The sequence below is a fragment of the Papilio machaon genome, chromosome W, assembly GCF_912999745.1.
Source record: "Papilio machaon chromosome W, ilPapMach1.1, whole genome shotgun sequence".
In the NCBI taxonomy this organism is placed as follows: Eukaryota; Metazoa; Arthropoda; class Insecta; order Lepidoptera; family Papilionidae; genus Papilio; species Papilio machaon.
Genome location: NC_060015.1, coordinates 6,271,118 through 6,290,126, shown reverse-complemented (window position 1 = coordinate 6,290,126; position 19,009 = coordinate 6,271,118). Strand labels below are relative to the sequence as shown.

Below are 19,009 nucleotides of genomic sequence, written 5' to 3'. Positions count from 1 at the left end.
ACTTTTAATTTTTAATCTTAAATTAGTCTATTCAGTTATTTCTTTACTTTTCTATATTAATCAAAACATAGCTGAAGGTGTAAAAACAAACACACAACACTACTTACTCACAGTTACTTGAACTGAATACAATTTGTAAAATGTTTCATTGAAAACTTTGTAATTTTAAACAATTATATTTCCTTAATTATATACCTTTATTTATTTTTTTTATTATTTATTTATTATTTTTTATTATTACTATTATTTTTATAAAGGTGCCAGCTGAAAACCAGCGCAGGGGCAGTTTAGTCTGTCCCTGCTTCGCTGAGCTGGCTCCCTTTTGCCACACTTTGTGCCTTTTATGTGTCTGTTTTTCTTTTTTTTGATTTTATATTTTTTTTTTGTGTGTGGCAATAAATGTTTTTTCTTTCTTTCTTTCTTTCTTAGTTAGTAGTAGGGGCTCAGTTTTCCGCAACTCCACGACAAGCGCGTATTTTGCGTGTCTCTAAACTCTAAAGAAAGTTCTCTTCTTTCTTGTAACATGTCTATATTGTATAATTATTGTTATTTCGCTGTCGGTGTCGGCCGAAGTAAATAGGTGACATTTTATATTTGAGATGTACTCGTATTAGACATACTTACGTTTATGTCCCTACTACAGCACAGTAAGGGGGCGTCCATAAATTACGTGAGGTGTTTAAGGGGGGGAGGGGGTCGAGTCAAATCTCATCTAATCTTACGTTGGAGGGAGGGGGGGGTCTCGGCAAATATCACGCAATTTTTTTTCTGATTGAAACAAAAAAAAAATTATACTATTTTGGTCCATTTAATCCAGATTGTACATGCATAAGATTTAATCTTAAGCGTTATCGTAATACGATAAAGATCATTCACTAATTCGTTCAATAGAATATAATTTCATTCATACTTCGACGTTATACATTTACTTACTGTCAAACCACCATATTTGTTTTATACACTGAGAGAAAATTTTATTTAACAGTAATAAAAAAGTTTATTTGGACTTGAAAAGAAAACTTAGTTAATAGTAATAAAATTATATTCCATTTGAATAAAATTTTATTAGTATTTTTTACTAGATCAGAACGAAGTTGAAGGATCAGATGATTTTACTGAAAATCATATGGACATGTTGGTTCCAATAGTCTCTCTTGAGACCGTGCATGGTTCTCCATGGACTGAATTAGAGTAGATACTCTTTTTTAATCTAAGTAGTTAAGATTTGAGTATTCTATTGTTAAATTTTTATTACACTTATAATTAAACTCTCAGCAACATTGATTACTAGTCATAACTAGTCGTAAATAAAAGCACGAAGCAAATTTGTTTTTTTCTTTTTACAATGACAATCCAACGCGTTTACGTAAGAAACTCACATTTTGAAAAATCTCACGTGAGATTGGGAGATGGGGGAGGGGGTTGAATAAAATCTCACGACATCTCACCAGGGGGGGAGGGAGGGGCAGAAAATAAAAAAAAAACACCTCACGTAATTTATGGACGCCCCCTAACTAGATAGATTTGTTATAAATAAATCATTGCGCTACAGTTTGAAGATTTAATTATTTATAGCTCAGCAGTAGCAATTGAGTTCTGTTACAAGTATTCTGGTCAACAGATGCTCTGTTTTTTTTTTTGTTGGATTAATTTCCTGCACTTTAATGACAACTGCATATAATAAATATGTTAAATTGTTTCTCTTACAAATTAATAATTGAATTTTTTATGTTTATGGTTTAAAAAAAATATTCAATTTTGAATGTTTTCACTTAACAATGCACAATTTTCAAACATTGAGCTTAATAAAATTTATAAATAAGAGTTTAGTGAATGGTATATATTGGTGACCAATTCAAGCTTTGAAATGGCCTTACCTAGTACAGTCAAAATCTGTTATAAAGACATCGAAGGGACTACTCATATTGAGTCGTAAAAACCGATAGTTGTAACAACCGGTGACAGGTATTAATAGGAAAGATATGTATATTCATGTGGGAAATTAAACCGCATTTTGTTTACTTCAATACAAACGTATAATATAAAAGAACAATATCATTTTTCCATCATTTTTGTAATTCACGTTGGATTTTAATCAGCGTATCGTCACAATTTCCCTGCATGTGGAACTCTTCATTAAAAAGAACAATCTTTCGTAATACACTAACAGTATTAAGACCGTCAATCAAAGTTGGCACTGTAAATTGTTCTTCCGAATCTTCCTGTTCATTTTCACACGGACAACAAACTGACTAAAGAGATATGCCGAAGCTGGCCTTGAGACTACGGCATGCATTTGCTTTGTTTCTAAGAATTACAATAGACCCTAAACTTTACTTTTTGTTTACTTTTACGATAATAGCCATTACTATTATACTGTGCCAGATGTGGATACTGTTACCTATTCAAATTGTTTACAATACAGCTGAGCCGGTCGTTCTACAGATATAATTCTCCGAAAAAATTAACCAAATGTGGTCGCTTAATGCGGTATGTCGTAGTAAACAATGTCGTAAAAACCAATGTTTTCGATATAGCGGTCATATAACATTCAGCCAGGACCTTTGATTTTGGTCAATTTAACCGGTATGTTGTTCTAAACGATGTCGCCATAAACGGTTTTGACTGTATCATATAATTTGAAAAATAAAACTTTATTTAATTTTAATAAACAATTCAAATAATATGGTATATATGTATTAAGGTATTACTATTTAGTACCTTTCCTATATAAAGGTAAAGCAAATGATAGATCACAATAATTCAAAGTAGACAATTGTTATAAATTTAGTGTCAGATGGCTTATGTTACCTAATAGAAATACACCAGCAGCAAAAATAGGTAAACATTTAGACTGATATATGATTACCCCTTTTTTTTCTTTAATAACATCAATGGAATGATCTAGCTTTTCTATTTCCGATATTTTTACAAAAGGTTAATAAAATAATAAGAAAACGAGAAAAATAATCAAACATCTGCATTGACAGCAAAACTACGACAAAACACATGTTACATAATGAATCAAAATTAGCATAGCACATGTTATCTTACAATCTAGAAATTACTCTTAACTTGAAACCATGCGTCATACGACCTTCTCGTCGCTAAGCAAGATATTAATGTAATAACATCACACTTTCCTTCAAGCACCTTTCATTCACACATACTTATTTCTTCTAACTTTACAAAGTCTTGAACAGAAATCCGATATTTCCTTCACAAATATCTTAGACATGTCACATTATTATATCACTACTAACCATATAAAAAATACCTCATTGCATTTTGACTTACCACAAGTCTTTGTTTAAGATTAGAATAATGTAGCACTTTAAAGATACCTTTTGCATTATCAAAATTTGGAGCTTCACAATGACCTGGAAATATAGCTAAAACTCTTGGAAGCTAGATCATAAGTTGTTGATACGTAATTTAGAATTTCTGTACATGAATAAAATAAGATCTAGTCTTTATTATACGCTCATTAAAAATATCCTTCTTTCACATTCTGTATTTTGTGTAAATGAAATAAAATAATTGTTTGAGGGATTTTTGTCCAACTTGTTGTTGGTTTCTGAGACCAAAATCCCTGTATATAACATATCGACATATCTTAGACAAAATAGAGATGAATTGAAAAAATGTTTTTATGAAGATTTTGGTCTTAGAAACCAACAATTAGTCATCTATATCTAAATAAATTTTCTTGATTGACCTAAATACGCTATACACGTGTCTACATATTTATTTTTAAATAGCTCTGCAATTATTTAACTTAAGTGTCTAATAAAATGTCTTATCAATATTTCGATATTCCAGTTACTTTTAAATACTAATACTCACTAGATGGAACTGGAAACATCTAGTTATAGTACGACCCAGTGGGTGGTGGTGGAGGGATGGTTGGTTGGTAAGAAGGGAAAGGTGGAGGAGGGACAGTCATTAGTGCCCCAGCAAAAGAGGACATGCCCACGCTCCCGCTATGTGTAATTGATCCCGCCATGGATGTTGCAGTTGAACTTTCCATTTTCTGACTAGTACTGCAACCGGTGATACCATTCATGCCGTTATTGCCATTTGTACCAGCTAATCTGTTTATTTCATTTGAAAAGTCAGATGATTGTTGTTTATCTGGACTTATTTTAGCTGCAATCGAAAATTGTTTTTAGTCACATCCTAAATATTTTCCTATAATTTATAGAACACTAGCTGTGCCCGCGACTTCGTCCGCGTGAAATACTATTTTGGGTAGCATTTTTTTGGGCTAATTATTTTATTTAATCAACGTGCTATGCTTTGATGTATGTAGAATAACATAGAGAGAGGTGTGCCCGGACCGCGCCAAATGTAGGTCCTGGGTCTCTGCCTACCCCCCTGGGTTACGGGTCGTGAATTATGTTGTTGTTGTGATTTTTACTTAAACTTATAAAAAATGCCAAAAAATATTAAACTTACAAAATCCTTACTAATATTATAAATGCTAAAGTAACTCTGTCTGTCTGTCGGTCTCGCTTTCACGCCAAAACTACTGAACCGATTTAAATAAAATTTGATACACAGATAGTCTAGAGCCTGAGGAAGGACAAAGGCTACAGTTTAACGCGAAAAAAGGGTTGTAAGGTGTTGAAAGTGGGGGTGAAAGTTTGTATGGAGTTATCATTTTTACAGGTAGAAGCTTGAAATTTATTTTTAAGGCTGCTAATTTGATATAGATAAATATGACATTAAATTTTTGTAAAAAATTTACCCCCATGGGTGCTAAATAACAATAGGGGATGAAATTTTGTTTGGCAATATATTCGGTTTTGGTGAATGTTTTGTTTAATATGCTTTGCTGTTACCCTTACCAATATTTAGTCTAGAGCCTGAGAAAGGACAAAGGCTACTTTTTAATAGTGATGCAACGGAAGTGTCTTAGCGGAACCAGAAACGGAAACAGATGTCAAAAATAAATTTTAGCAGAAACGGAAACGGAAGCGGATGCGGAAACAGAAGTGTAAATAATATGAAAAAAAAAAACATATTTACGATTTTTTTTTTTTGGTTAAAACAGTTTGTATTCGTTTTTAATTTATTAAGGCATTGGATATCGGTGTCCTTTAGCCTTCAATGTATGTATTTTACTGTGCTGCAATAAGTTAAAATGCGTGTTGACAAACGGAGGCTTTTAAATATTAAAACCATTTTACAAATATATTTCTTTATTAATACATTCACTGCTGACCACTCGGTTCCGAGTGGGCAGAGCTATTAGTAGCGGCGCGTCCCCCTCGGATCCGAGCGAGGGGCCCGTTCACTTTGTAGTAGCCAGTAAGCCGCCGGCGTTTGAAGCGAGTCCATGTTGCTTTGTGTGGCCACTCTGGCAATATAGTCAACTAACGAAAAATAGTATTATTGAAAAACTTGACTTTGTCAAAATCTTGTAACATATTAGTACACAGAAATGCGATCGTGGATCACATATCTACATATTAGTGAACTAAACCATTGCCATCCCTAGCGCTCAAAATGATGATCCCTAGAACTCAAATGCAAAAATGTATTTTTTTTATTGAAATAATTATAATAACATTATTAATTTATTTATATGTTCAAACATTCCCAGGTACTAAATAAAAATTCACCATAAAAAGTTTAGGCTCCCAGCTGTTACCTTTTTTTATTTTGTAAACAGTGAATGTGTTAAGTATCAAATACACCAAATCTAGATTAGAAAAAGATATAATTATTAGGCGTCGGTGGCTCGTGACACTTGACTTGCAATCTTCAGGGCCTGGGTTCGAATCCCGCCATGTACCAATGTGTTTTTCGATTAACATATGTACATTTATCCGACGATCTTACGGTGAAGGGAAACATAGTGATGCTGCCTGCACATATCTGAGAAAAAATTCAATGATATGTGTGAAGTCAACCCGCTCTGGGCCAGTGTGGTTGACTATGGCCTAGTCACCCCTAATTTTGGGTAGGATCCGAGCCTTTCAGTGGGGATGTATAGTGAGCTGATGATAATAAAGATGATGATATATTACATGGTTATCATTTATTCAAAAGTACATTTAATAACTCGTAAGTATGAAATAGTCACATTTTGCCAGTTGTCAAATTTTATATGGACAACAACTAGACAGTTAACTCCAGCAAGAGAAACTGATTGTTTCAAACAGCAGTAGAAAATATTACGTACGATTAAAAAGTACGTAAACAAACAAATGCGACAAGTGCCGAAAGGCCGCGCACGGACTGCGCGTCTCACGCCGCGCATTTGGATCTCTCAGCCTTCGTAAAGTTCCGTTTTATCTCCGTTATAAAAGTTGCGGAAACAGAAGCAGAAACGGATGTTGAAAAGCACGCGGAACTTCCGCACTTGCGGAAACGGAAACAGACATCCGTTGCATCACTACTTTTTAACGCAGGAAAAGCGTTGTAAGGGGTTGAAAGTGGGGGTGGAAAATTTAATGTAAGTGTCGTCATTTTCACAGTTAGAAGTTTGAAACTTATCTTTTAGGCTGCTGATTTGCTATAAATAAATTGATATTTGAAGTTTGTAAAAGTTTTTATATTTTTTGTTGTAATTTTTATAAGTTTAAGTAAAATACAACAACAACAACAAAATTCATGCCAGTAACCCAGAAGGGTAGGCAGAGACCCAGAACCAGACATTTGGCGCGGTCCTGGCACACCTCTCTCTATGTTCTTCTACATCCATACATCAAATCATAGCACGTCGGTTAAGTAAAATAATTAGCCTAAAAAAATTCTATCCGAAGACAGAATTTCACGCGGACGAAGTCGCGGGCACAGCTAGTATTCACATAAACATCTTCCCATACAAACTTTCATCCCCTATTCCGTTTTGTTACATTGCAACCTTGAGGGTAAAACTTTTACAAACTTCAAATGACATATTTATTTATATCAAATCAAAAGGGGAATTTTTCAAAAATTTAATTTCATATTTATTTATATAAAATTAACAGCCTTAAAAATAAGTTTCAAACTTCTAACTGTAAAAATGATGATACTTCCATACAAATTTCCACCATAACTTTCAACCCCTTACAAAACCCTTTTTCGCGTTGTAAAGTAGTCTTTATCCTTTCTCGGGCTCTAAACTAAATATTTGTAACGGTAACAGCAAAACATATTGAACAAAACATTCAACAAAATCTAAAATATTCCCAAACAAAATTTCATCCCCTATTGTTATTTAGCACCCTTGAGGGTAAACTTTTTTCAAATATTGAATATTAATTTTTTTATACGAGATCAAATTAGCAGCCTCAAAAATAAGTTTCAAGCTTCTAACTGTAAAAACAGACGATACTTCCATACAATTCCACCCCCACTTTCAACCCCTTACAACCCCCTTTTCGCGTTAAAATGTAGCCTACGTCTTTCCTCAGGCTCTAGACTAAATATTGGCAAGGATAACAGCAAAACATATTAAACAAAACATTCACCAAAACCTCACATATTGCCAATCAAAATTTCATCCCCTATTGTTACTAAGCACCCTTGGGGGTAAAATTTTTCCAAAAATTTAATTTCATATTTATCTTTATTTCTTCTAAATTTCAAGCTTCTACCTGTAAAAATGACGATAATTCCATACAAACTTTCACCCCAAAATTCTGAAATATGAGTTCCAAAGAAAATAGTTAATGAGACCACATATATGTACATTAGGTCAACTTTCAGCTATGTTTAATCATAATTAGCATTGTCTTACTTAACAAACCTACTGTCCGCACAAACCACTCCACCATCTGTATCCAGGACTAATATTCATGAAGAAGTTTTGCCAAAATTGATATTATTTCAGGATGCATTAACTAATACCACTCTAACTTACAATGCTGAAGCAGATCAACAAAGGCAGGTATAACATCTGTAGGTGATGAATGATTTAAAATTGAATTTGTCCTTCTAGGCACGGACGATAAAGTTTGCAGAAAACTTTCATCCAAATTGCTTGAAGTACTGGAACCCTAAAATATTAGAATTTAAACTTAAATGTCATATTAACTATCTATCATTTCCATTACACATGATCAGAATGTACATTATCAAAATACAAAAATTTCAGTTAATGTTACCATTTAAGTTTTTAGTATATGCCATGGTTATGCAAATTACACTGGTCTGCAAAAAAAAATTTTTTTTCTCTCCTTCAAATGTTATGCAGTTATCTTGTCTGATACAACAATACTGAACATAAATATATCATTCAAAGTTTTCTAGCACATCTATATTCTTTGGGATGGAATTTTTAAGAAAAACAACTTTTTAATATGAAATTTTTATCATTCATTTAGTTACTTAAATAACTTAATACATCTAACATGGATGTACACTATTACACAACCTTTAAAACGCATATGACAATATCATTACTAGTTGTTAATCCCATTTTACTTAGTCGTTTTTTTTCCTTTTCATATTTTATAATGGAGTTTCCTGATAAATCGACCAACAAAAATCTGCAAGTATTGCTTCGGACCATTTCCCGTTGTGTCCTCTCTATGTGCAAAATATCGTGATGAAACCTCTCACAGTCTTCATCAGATACTGTTCTGAGATTTGGTGCGAAAAATTTTAAGTGAGAGTGCAAAAAATAAATTTTAAGAAACATGTTACTTTTTTGAGCCTTGCAGGAAATGAGAAGTTCTTGTTTGATTTCCTGATAGTTCTGATTTTTTTCCAAGAAAATTTTGGCACAAATTTTCTACAAAAGCAGTTTGCGCCCTTTTTTCGAATTGATTTAAATTTATTTTAAAACTTGAGTCCTTCATAAGCTCGAGTATTTGAGGACCTACAAAAATTCCTTCTTCTAATTTCGCCTCATCCGGGGAAACTTTGTTTTCTAGTACTGAAAGTACTGGGCTTTCACAAAGTTTTACATAAGACCCAGCTTTATATGAAGTGGTGGAATTTTTTTTTCACTAGGAACGAAAGGATATTCCTTTACATTTTTAGATACAGGAGACAAACTCAGAGAGGTTTTGATTTTGAAAAAAAAAAACGTTCTTTGTGGTCAGCTTTTTACTATGTTGTGTTTGTCTTTTGCGCGATTGTCCCACTCACATAAAAAACCACAAAATTTGGTATTTACCATTTGGTGATTTTAATTGGACTGCAATGAGGCCAGTTAAAATTGCTACAACTTTTAGATCAACACAAATGTTCTATGCGTATTGTGAATTTTTGATTTCTTGCAGTAATAACATCATATTCCCCTATAATTTTCTTTCATATTCGCTTAAAAAAGCGTCAGATAATATATTTTTCTCTCTTTCTATCACTGCACACCGTTTATTTATGTGCAAATACAATCTCAACCAATTAAAGTTGCTTTAACGCGAGAATAACATAGTATAGTAAAATTAGTATAGCAAAAAATCCCATAATTTCTAAAAATCTAAAATCAACATTAAAAAAAAAATTAGACGTGATAGCATAAAACGAAAAGCAGATATAGATTGAGGATGGTAAACTCTTTAAACGGATCATACTTTTATTCAAAGGAGGATTTCGTTGCAGACCAGTGTTATTATTATTATTATATAAATTATTATTTTTTGGCTCCTTTAATACAGGGAAACCTAGTAAAGGAGCCAAGGTTATAATGAAACAGATGTGTAAAATGTACAATAAAGATTTATTATTATTATTATTATTTTACATTTATTAAAATATGATTTATAATTCAGAAACTGCACTTTTGTGTGAAACAAACTTTAGTGGAAAAACCGCTGGCCAAATCAAAATTTTACCAAAGAACAAAAATCTTGTAAATTAAACTTTTTATCTAACAAAAAAGTTGGCAGCGATTATACAAGCAGTTGTAAAAGTAACATTGATTTTTGTTCCGTTATTCCTGTTTGTGAGCCTCCTGTAGCTTTTATGACAGTAGATTGTTTTACAAATATGTGTAGTTTATGAATTAAAAACCGTGTTTTAAATATGAATAAAATCTATGTAAGACTTTCACATATTTGTATAAATGTAAAATAATTTATATATAAAAAACCCTTTAACGGCTAAACGAAGCAACTTTGGATAGAGGTAAGTTGGGTTAAATCGTCATATTTTCGGCCAAGGATTCTGTTACTTAGTTGTATATGTCATTCCCAGACACCTTTATACTATAAAATATTTGAATGTTATCAAAATGTTTGTCAAATATTAGGTCCTTACATATGAAATTGGCGTTTTTCGTACTGGCCACTTTAATCACGAATTTCTCCTCTTTGGTAAGGAATTCCAAATTCAAATTTGTACAGCTATAGACTCATGTATTTGTGGTTCGATGACCGTCATTCATTTGTTTTTTTTCTTCTGTTTTTTTCTGTTTGTGTCACTCATTTTACAAAATGGAAAACTTAAAATATCGCATTATTTACGAGTACGAGCTCCGCCGTGGCACTAGTGCTGCGGAAACGACTCGAAGGGTGAATGATGTGTATGGCGGTCGTGTTGCAAAAGAAAACACAGTTCGTTTTGGGTTCCAACGTTTTCGTTCTGGAAATTTCGATCTGCAGAACAAGCCCCGTGGACGGCCTGAGACTCAAGTTGATAATGAAGAGTTGAAGGCTATTGTGGAAGCGGATCCATCGCAAACCACGTCCGAGTTAGCTGCAGGCTGCGATGTTAGTGATAAAACTGTTTTAATTCACTTGAAGCAAATTGGGAAGATTAAAAAGCTTGAAAGGTGGGTACCTCACGAATTGACCGAAGCAAACCGGCAAACGCGCGTCGACTGTTGTGTTACATTACTAAACCGGCACAATAATGAAGGTATTTTAAACCGAATCATTACCTGTGATGAAAAATGGGTTCTTTACGATAATCGGAAGCGCTCAGCGCAATGGTTGGATCCTGGCCAGCCAGCCAAATCCTGCCCCAAGCGAAAATTAACCCCAAAAAAGTTACTTGTAAGCGTTTGGTGGACTAGTGCCGGTATTGTTAATTACAGTTTTCTCAAATCTGGCCAGACTATTACGGCTGATGTCTATTGTCAGCAATTGCAAACCATGATGGAAAAGCTAACGGCTAAACAACCTAGGCTGGTCAATCGCTCCACGCCACTGCTGCTTCACGACAACGCTAGACCACACACTGCGCAACAGACGGCTACTAAATTAGAAGAGCTTCAATTGGAAAGTCTAAGACATCCTCCGTACTCCCCGGACCTTGCTCCAACAGATTACCATTTTTTTCGAAATTTGGATAACTTCTTGCAAGGGAAAAAATTCAACTCCGATGGGGCAGTCCAAATCGCCTTCAAAGATTTTATTGATTCCCGTCCGACTGGTTTTTTTAGTAAAGGGATCAATGAACTACCTATGAGATGGCAAAAGTGCATAGAAAATAATGGTTCATACTTTGATTATTTAATATATTATATAAAAAAATATTCGACTTTTTGTTCCTCCCATACAAAACGCCAATTTCATATGTAAGGACCTAATATTATTAGCATACATATATTGCTGTTTGTGCATGAGTGACAAACAATATGTAACAATATGTTTTATAGAGAGATTTTGGTGTTAGTAACGTAGTAGAGTTTGGTGTCAGTAGGTGGTAAGAATATTAAATGTCATAGTTTTGTAGAAAAACTCACCATATCTAGTACATTCCTTGGATTACTTAAAACACAATCCATAAGTTGTAACAAAAATTGTTTTGGTACTGTGGACATACTCTAAAAAATACGACAAAAATTAACAAGTAAAAAAGGTTCTTTTTTCAATAACTTCAATGGGGTTGGCCGGTCAAAGCTTAGCGTAGATGGCGCCAGCGTAGCTAGTTCCTTTGTGTTTGGCGGCCATTGCTCTGTCATGTATTGTTTACAAATTTAAGAACTGTTTATTCGCTCTATACTGACTGAATTCATATTTCAGGTTGGAGTTTTATGACCTAAACTTTAATTTTGGCCGTTCTGAAAATACTGATAATGATGATCCAAAGATGCAGTTGCCGTTAGGAGAAACCTATCGGGATATTAACAGTAACACAATTAGTGATGCAACGAAAGTGTCTTACCGGAACCAGAAACGGAAACAGATGTCAAAAATAAATTTTAGCAGAAACGGAAACGGAAACGGAAGCGGAAACAGAAGTGTAAATAATAAAAAAAAAACATATTTACAAAATTTTTTTTTTTGGTAAGAACAGTTCGTATTCGTTTTTAATTTATTAAGGCATTGGATATCGGTGTCCTTTAGCCTACAATATATGTATTTTTACTGTGCTGCAATAAGTTAAAATACGTTTTTTTTTTATTTATTTTCAGGAAAAAAAATTACACTACATATTTACAAATTAATGTTCGCCAAACCACTCGTGTTGATAAACGACAAATATATTTCTTTATTAATACATTCACTGCTGACCACTCGGATCCGAGTGGGCAGAGCTATTAGTAGCGGCGCCTCCCCCTCGGATCCGAGCGAGGGGGAGGCGCCGCTCGCGCCGGCGTAAGCCGCCGGCGTTTGAAGCGAGTCCATGTTGCTTTGTGTGGTCACTCTGGCAATATAGTCAACTAACGAAAAAGAGTATTAGTTTCATTCTTACAGTGTTGTAGTGATTAGTACCACGTTCGTACGGAGGCAAACATACAAATATCTTGTATCACATGAAGCTAAGGCTGAACTTTATGTTATGTATGTATATTTTTTAAATATATGTATGTCCTGTATGTGTGTGTACGTGTGTGTGTATGAGTTTATGTTTATGTGTGTGTGTATACGTGTGTGTATGTGTGGGTGTGTATGAAATGTTACAAGATCTTGAACCGAGAAGATAAAAGCTGGTTTTGATTAGTATATTTACATGTTTTACTCAATATTCTGGAATTTGATGAAAAACTTGATTTTGTCAAAATCTTGTAACATATTAGTACATAGAAATGCAATCGTGGAACAAATATCTACATATTAGTGAACTAAACCATTGTCATCCCTAGTGCTCAAAATGATGATCCCTAGCGCTCAAAATTATGATCCCTAGCCCTCAAATACAAAAAACATTATTAATTTATCTATATGTTCAAACACCCCCGGATATACTAAATAAAAATTCACCACAAAAAGTTTTGGCTCCCAGCTGTTACCTTTTTTATGTTGTAAACAGTGAATGTGTTAAGTATCGAAAACACCAAATCTAAATTAGAAAAAGATATGATTATTAGGCCTGGGTTCGAATCCCGCTATGTACCAATGTGTTTTTCGATTTAGATATTTACATTTATCCGACGTTCCTATGGTGAAGGAAAACAGTGATGCTGCCTGCACATATCTGAGAAAAAATTTAATGATATGTGTGAAGTCAACCCGCTCTGGGTCAGCGTGGTTGACTATGGCCTAGTCACCCCTAATTTGGGGTAGGCTCCAAGCCCCTCAGTGGGGATGTATAGTGAGCTGATGATAATAATGATGATGATATATTACATGGTTATCACTTATTCAAAAGTACATTTAATAACTCGTAAATATGAAAAAGTCACATTTTGCCAGTTGTCAAATTTTATATGGACAACAACTAGACAGTTTACTCCAGCAAGAGAAACTGATTGTTTCAAACAGCAGCAGAAAATATTACGCGCTTAAATTCACGAAAAAGTACGTAAACAAACAAATGCGACCAGTGCCGAAAGGCCGCGCACGGACTGCGCGTCTCGCGCCGCACATTTGGATCTCTCAGCCGACGTAAAGTTCCGTTTTATCTCCGTTATAAAAGTTGCGGAAACAGAAGCAGAAACGGATGTTGAAAAGCACGCGGAACTTCCGCACTTGCGGAAACGGAAACAGACATCCGTTGCATCACTAAACACAATATTGCCACCCCTAGATAAGACCATGATAAGACATTATTTATGCTAGTAAGTAATCTGACTGAAAATAAAATATAATTAGTTACATAGATAGTTATAACTATTCTTATATTTTTAGCACACAGAAAAAAATAGATACAGCAATGCAGTTATATGAGACACGTCACTTGCTGATGGCACGAGCTTCTGTGGTTGGTGACAATACCTTCATAAAAGGCTACTGTAGGAAGACTATGAAGAGTCTGCAGTATGAAGTAGATATATTAATAAATAATAATGGTAACCCTGAAGCATCACAATGTGAATGCCCTGCTGGAAGTGGAACAAATGCATTGTGCAAACATGTTGCAGTCCTTTTATTTGGCATTGAGAAGCATACTTCTGCAAGAAGTTTGCACTCAAAAACCGCAACAGTTTCATGTACCTAGCAAGCCCTACACTGGTAGTCCTGTTCAAGCAGAGAAATTTTACAGGAGAAAAAGAAATATAATTTTTGAACCATACTCTCTCGAAAATATAGATAGAGTAAATTATAATATAAGATTCTCTAATATGATCATTGGTTTTTGGAATTCCCGGATGCCTTTGAAACAATTATATGAGCGAGCTAACCCATATGCTCTAATAAATGATCACACATATACAAATATGAATCCTGAGGAGCAATTTTTAAAAGAAATGAAATTGAATAAAATTACAAAAGAAGAGGCAAACCTCATTCAAAACAATACAATTGGCCAAAGTGAATGTCCTGATTGGCATAAATATAGACAAGTGCGACCAACAGCCAGTAATTTCCACACAATTTGCAATTTAAAGCCAAAAACTATGGCAAAATATGCCAGAGAAGTAATTAATAAAAAAGAATTTAAATCAAGAGCTACCAGTCATGGATTATTAAATGAAAAGATTGCTTTAAGTATGCTGTTGAATATGATCTTTTAATAAAGCCTTGTGGTATTTTTATAAGTTTGGAGAGGCCATATCTTGCTGCATCTCCTGATGGGTTACTGAGCACAGAAACAATTATAGAAATCAAATGTCCCTATGCTAGCAGGTATCAGACAATAGATCCTACTTCAACCCCTTATTTAGAAATTATCAATGGGATATTAACATTAAAAAAAACAAGTCCTTACTATTTTCAAGTCCAAGGACAATTGTATTGCTCAGGTAGATCATACTGCAATGTGGTTATATATACTTACAAAGATTTAAAAGTAGTATACGTAGAAAAAGACAACTACTTTATTTTATAACAACTACTTCAAATGCGCCTTGCTCGAAAATCATGTATATTTTAATTATTGTAAGAGCTTCATAAAATAAAACACTTTTATTTATGTCAGTTATTTTTATTTACAATTCCTTCCCGAAAATTACAAAGCATTAAACATATAAAGAAAATTTTTGATGCTAATGGAACATAAAAATGGTTCAGTTCAGTCCTTAATATTAAATATGTCTTGGTTAAACCTATAAGCCTTTCAATGTGGACCCTCTTGCTAGCCAATTTTTGGTCTAAGTTCAGATGAAAACCTGAAATTTGTGATTTTCCTTTTAGAAAGAGTGGTATATTGATACCTATTCCTTTACAAGCAAACAGGTCCTGAACATTAAAACCTCTGTCTGCCATAATACTATTCCCAGGTTCACACATCTGCAACAATGTGGATCGCTCAACCATCTGACGGTCACTCACAGAACCAGCATATGCACTTGAACAATATGTCAATAAACCCCCTGGTGAACCACCTACTAAGAATTTTAATGTATTTTTATGTTTATAGGTGCTGAATGAAGCTTTCTGATCATTGGGCTGGCTAGGTTTTTGAATACCTATTTCAGTTGAATCTATAATCACCCTTGTAGATGGATAATATTTTTTAAGGTTGAAATATTCTTTTGTTAGGGAATCAAATTCTGCCTATTTCATAGGTTTTTTTTTTGTTATTTTTTTTAATTTATTTTAGTAGCATACATGACTTATGGCTCTATAAAATAAAAACCTTTGACCACTTATAAAATAAAACTGTCAAAGTTACGTCAAAAGTAGTGAAAATAACTAACCTAAGTACGATTTTATTTATTTAAAACTACCAGTCTCCGCAACTTTAAACTTTGGATAGTAAGTCCTTAGATATAATTGTGTTCGCCATAAAAGCTACAATCGCCAACTCGACCGTCAATAATGTATATTTCAACCTTTTTTAAAACTATTTGGCATATAAAAATCTACTAATTTCTGGCTAGGCCAAATATCAATCAAATTCCAAACATCACTAACAAAATTTATCCAAGTCACTATTATGTTAGAGACCTCGGTCTTACTAACGCCAAATATTTTGCTCAGTTCAAAATCAGTAGTATTTCTCCTGAGTTTAATTAATAACATGAGAAATTGATCCTCTACTGACAACCCAACCACTTGACTCCAACGGTATTTTAAATCATTAGCCATGGGTAAAAGTGTGCATAAAACTAAAGAAAATTTAGCAGATGTTTCTAATCCTGTATAATAATGCACTGTCTCATGATCTGCAAGTAACAGCTCAGTGGAGAATAATCTTAGTATGTTAGATGTCTGAGTGCCACAAGTTTTTTTGATTGATTTTGATTTAAAACAAAAGATGGTGACTTGTTACTTTCACTTTCAACTACAAGCTCTTGGGAGACATTGTAATCATTGTGCACATCATCATCTTCTTTAAGTGGCATTATGTTCTCACAACATTGAGAAGTTGATGGCATTTCAAAAAGCAATTTCTTCTTAATGTTACGGGCTTCCAATCTATCTTTTCTTGCCTTCGCCTTTTCTGAAATTGGTTGTGTGTTCCATGCAAAGACAGATGGTACAGCTGTTTTCTTAAGATACATATGTTGGTGTTCAACACCTGTAACAAAAAGTTAAAGCATTATTAATACATTACCAACTAAACTAACTATCATAATGTTATCGTAAAATGTTTATATTAATATTTAGTATAAGTATTAACTAGCAAGCAGCTTACCTGTGTATTTGCTGATTGCTGATTTTTTTCGTAATCACTTTCCACAAAATGTTTCCGACGTAACCTGGAACTATTTGTGGGAACTAAATTTTCGCGGCGAATGGCTTTTAACCAAAGCCGACAAATTTTCTTATCTTTTGGCATATGATGTACTCCAATTTCTGAGCATTTCAACACGATACAACGAGTCATTTTAATATAAGAAATATGTTTTTGTTTTTTAACGAAGAGAAATGCGATGTTATGGGTACTAGCTATAACAGCGCCACTTTGACAGTTGCCAACCCCATTAGAATAAAGTAAATAATTACCGAACCAAATGATGTTGGGTTTAAGTGAGACATAATATCTTGTATTTGTGGTACTCCCTGAAAACCAAAAAAATATATTACAATTAATTATTCAAAGAAGGATATCCAGAAATTAATTCTCATATATACAGTACATCAATTAATATTTAATATATATTATTCAATATTATTATATTAACTATCAAGTTTTAGTTAAAATGAAATCTCAAGACCATTTTAATGGGTCACCACTGAGGTATAAATTAAGGGTATGTTCCGATATGCACTGCGAGCACTGCACAGTGCTATCACTGTAGAAAAAATCGTTCCGTTACGGACTGTCAGTATCCTGCCGCAGTACCCTAGGGAAATATATGACGTCATAAATCGCCGCCATATTCTACTGTGAGCACTGGCGTTTTCGAGGTTAGGTACTCGCAGTACTTTGATCACGTGATCAGTCAAAACCACTCGAGTGCCTGATATCTTATAAACAACGCTACAGTTTAATCAGAAAATTTTAAAGTTCTGTAATTAGTTTGGATTAATAAATAAAACAATAAAACAATGGAAGAATTGCAAAAATTAACCTTATTAGACTGTGTTGATAATGAAAAACATATTCTTTTTTATGAAAAAGTACTTACTTTTATTATATTACAAATTAAATTTACAATTAATATTAATTAAAATATTTTTAATTTGACACTACCCCAAAACAGTTTTTTTTTAATGTACTAGAAAACTTGAATACACTCATTTGAATGTCGCGTCAAAAAATGCGGCTGACAGTATACGAGATTGCGTTCCGTTTTGAATCGTAACCAGTATAACTGGCTATAAAGGAACGGCTTCACAGTATACTGAATTGACGTCACACTCTACAGTGGTCGCAGTGCATATCGGAGAACATACCCTAAAACCACTATTTTTTAAAACAATAATAACAGAAATAACCTCGATATGTTCTTCCAAAATCCGAAACAAGTCAGCACTGACTACAGATCTCAAAAGTTCTTTTGCAGTTTTGTACTCTTCCAGGTTCTTTTCATAGAGCAATTTTTGATATTCCTGTTCACATTGTAGTTTATCTAATTCTTGACGGTATAAATCGATCCTACAAAAAAAAACAAATAGATTGTGTTACAGATTACACAGTGTCGATTTTTTCTTAATATTGACAAAAGAAACTAAAATGTAATTATTCCAGTTACCGCTTAGATATCTAGCGTGTATAATTTATATGTTGCAAAGTCTGTGTTAAAGTTTAGAAATTCGTAATCACCACGCAAACGTTTTAATACGCAATTTTTTAATATGTTATAGGGGTATATGGAAAAAAGACCTTTCCATGTTGTCAAAATGTAAAATTTAAACATTAATTTCTAATCATGATATGGGTAGAAAGCCAATAAAAGGAGGATTGGTTGAAAAGTAAAGACTAAATATTTGTGGAGAAAATATTAAGTAAATGTTTATTTTATATGGAATTTTCCGAAAATGCGCGTTCAGGGGATATTGAACTGATTTTTTTACCCAAAGTGCTGGCCGTAATGTGAAGCTAAGGCAACCTAAGATATGTATACATATGTGTGGCATATATTGAAGACTAAAAATTCGATAATGTATTTTTTAAAATATAAATAAAAATGCGCTTTGCATAAATATACTCGCTAATACAATTATTTGTAATGGATGGAAACCACTTGTAAAAAGCCACAACTAATTAATGTTCAATAATTATTATAATTTAAAATTATATTTAATAGGATACTTTCAGATTAAAATTCATGCAGACAATATGAAAGACAAATTGCAGTATTTCCAAACCTGATCTTGCGTTGAACACAGTTTTCGCAATGCGT

General features: G+C 33.4%; 1 pseudogene; it reads left to right on the top strand.

The window, feature by feature from the left end:
* Window positions 1-3,849: 3,849 nt before the first annotated feature.
* Window positions 3,850-15,654, top strand: LOC123723008 (annotated as a pseudogene).
* Window positions 15,655-19,009: the final 3,355 nt, after the last annotated feature.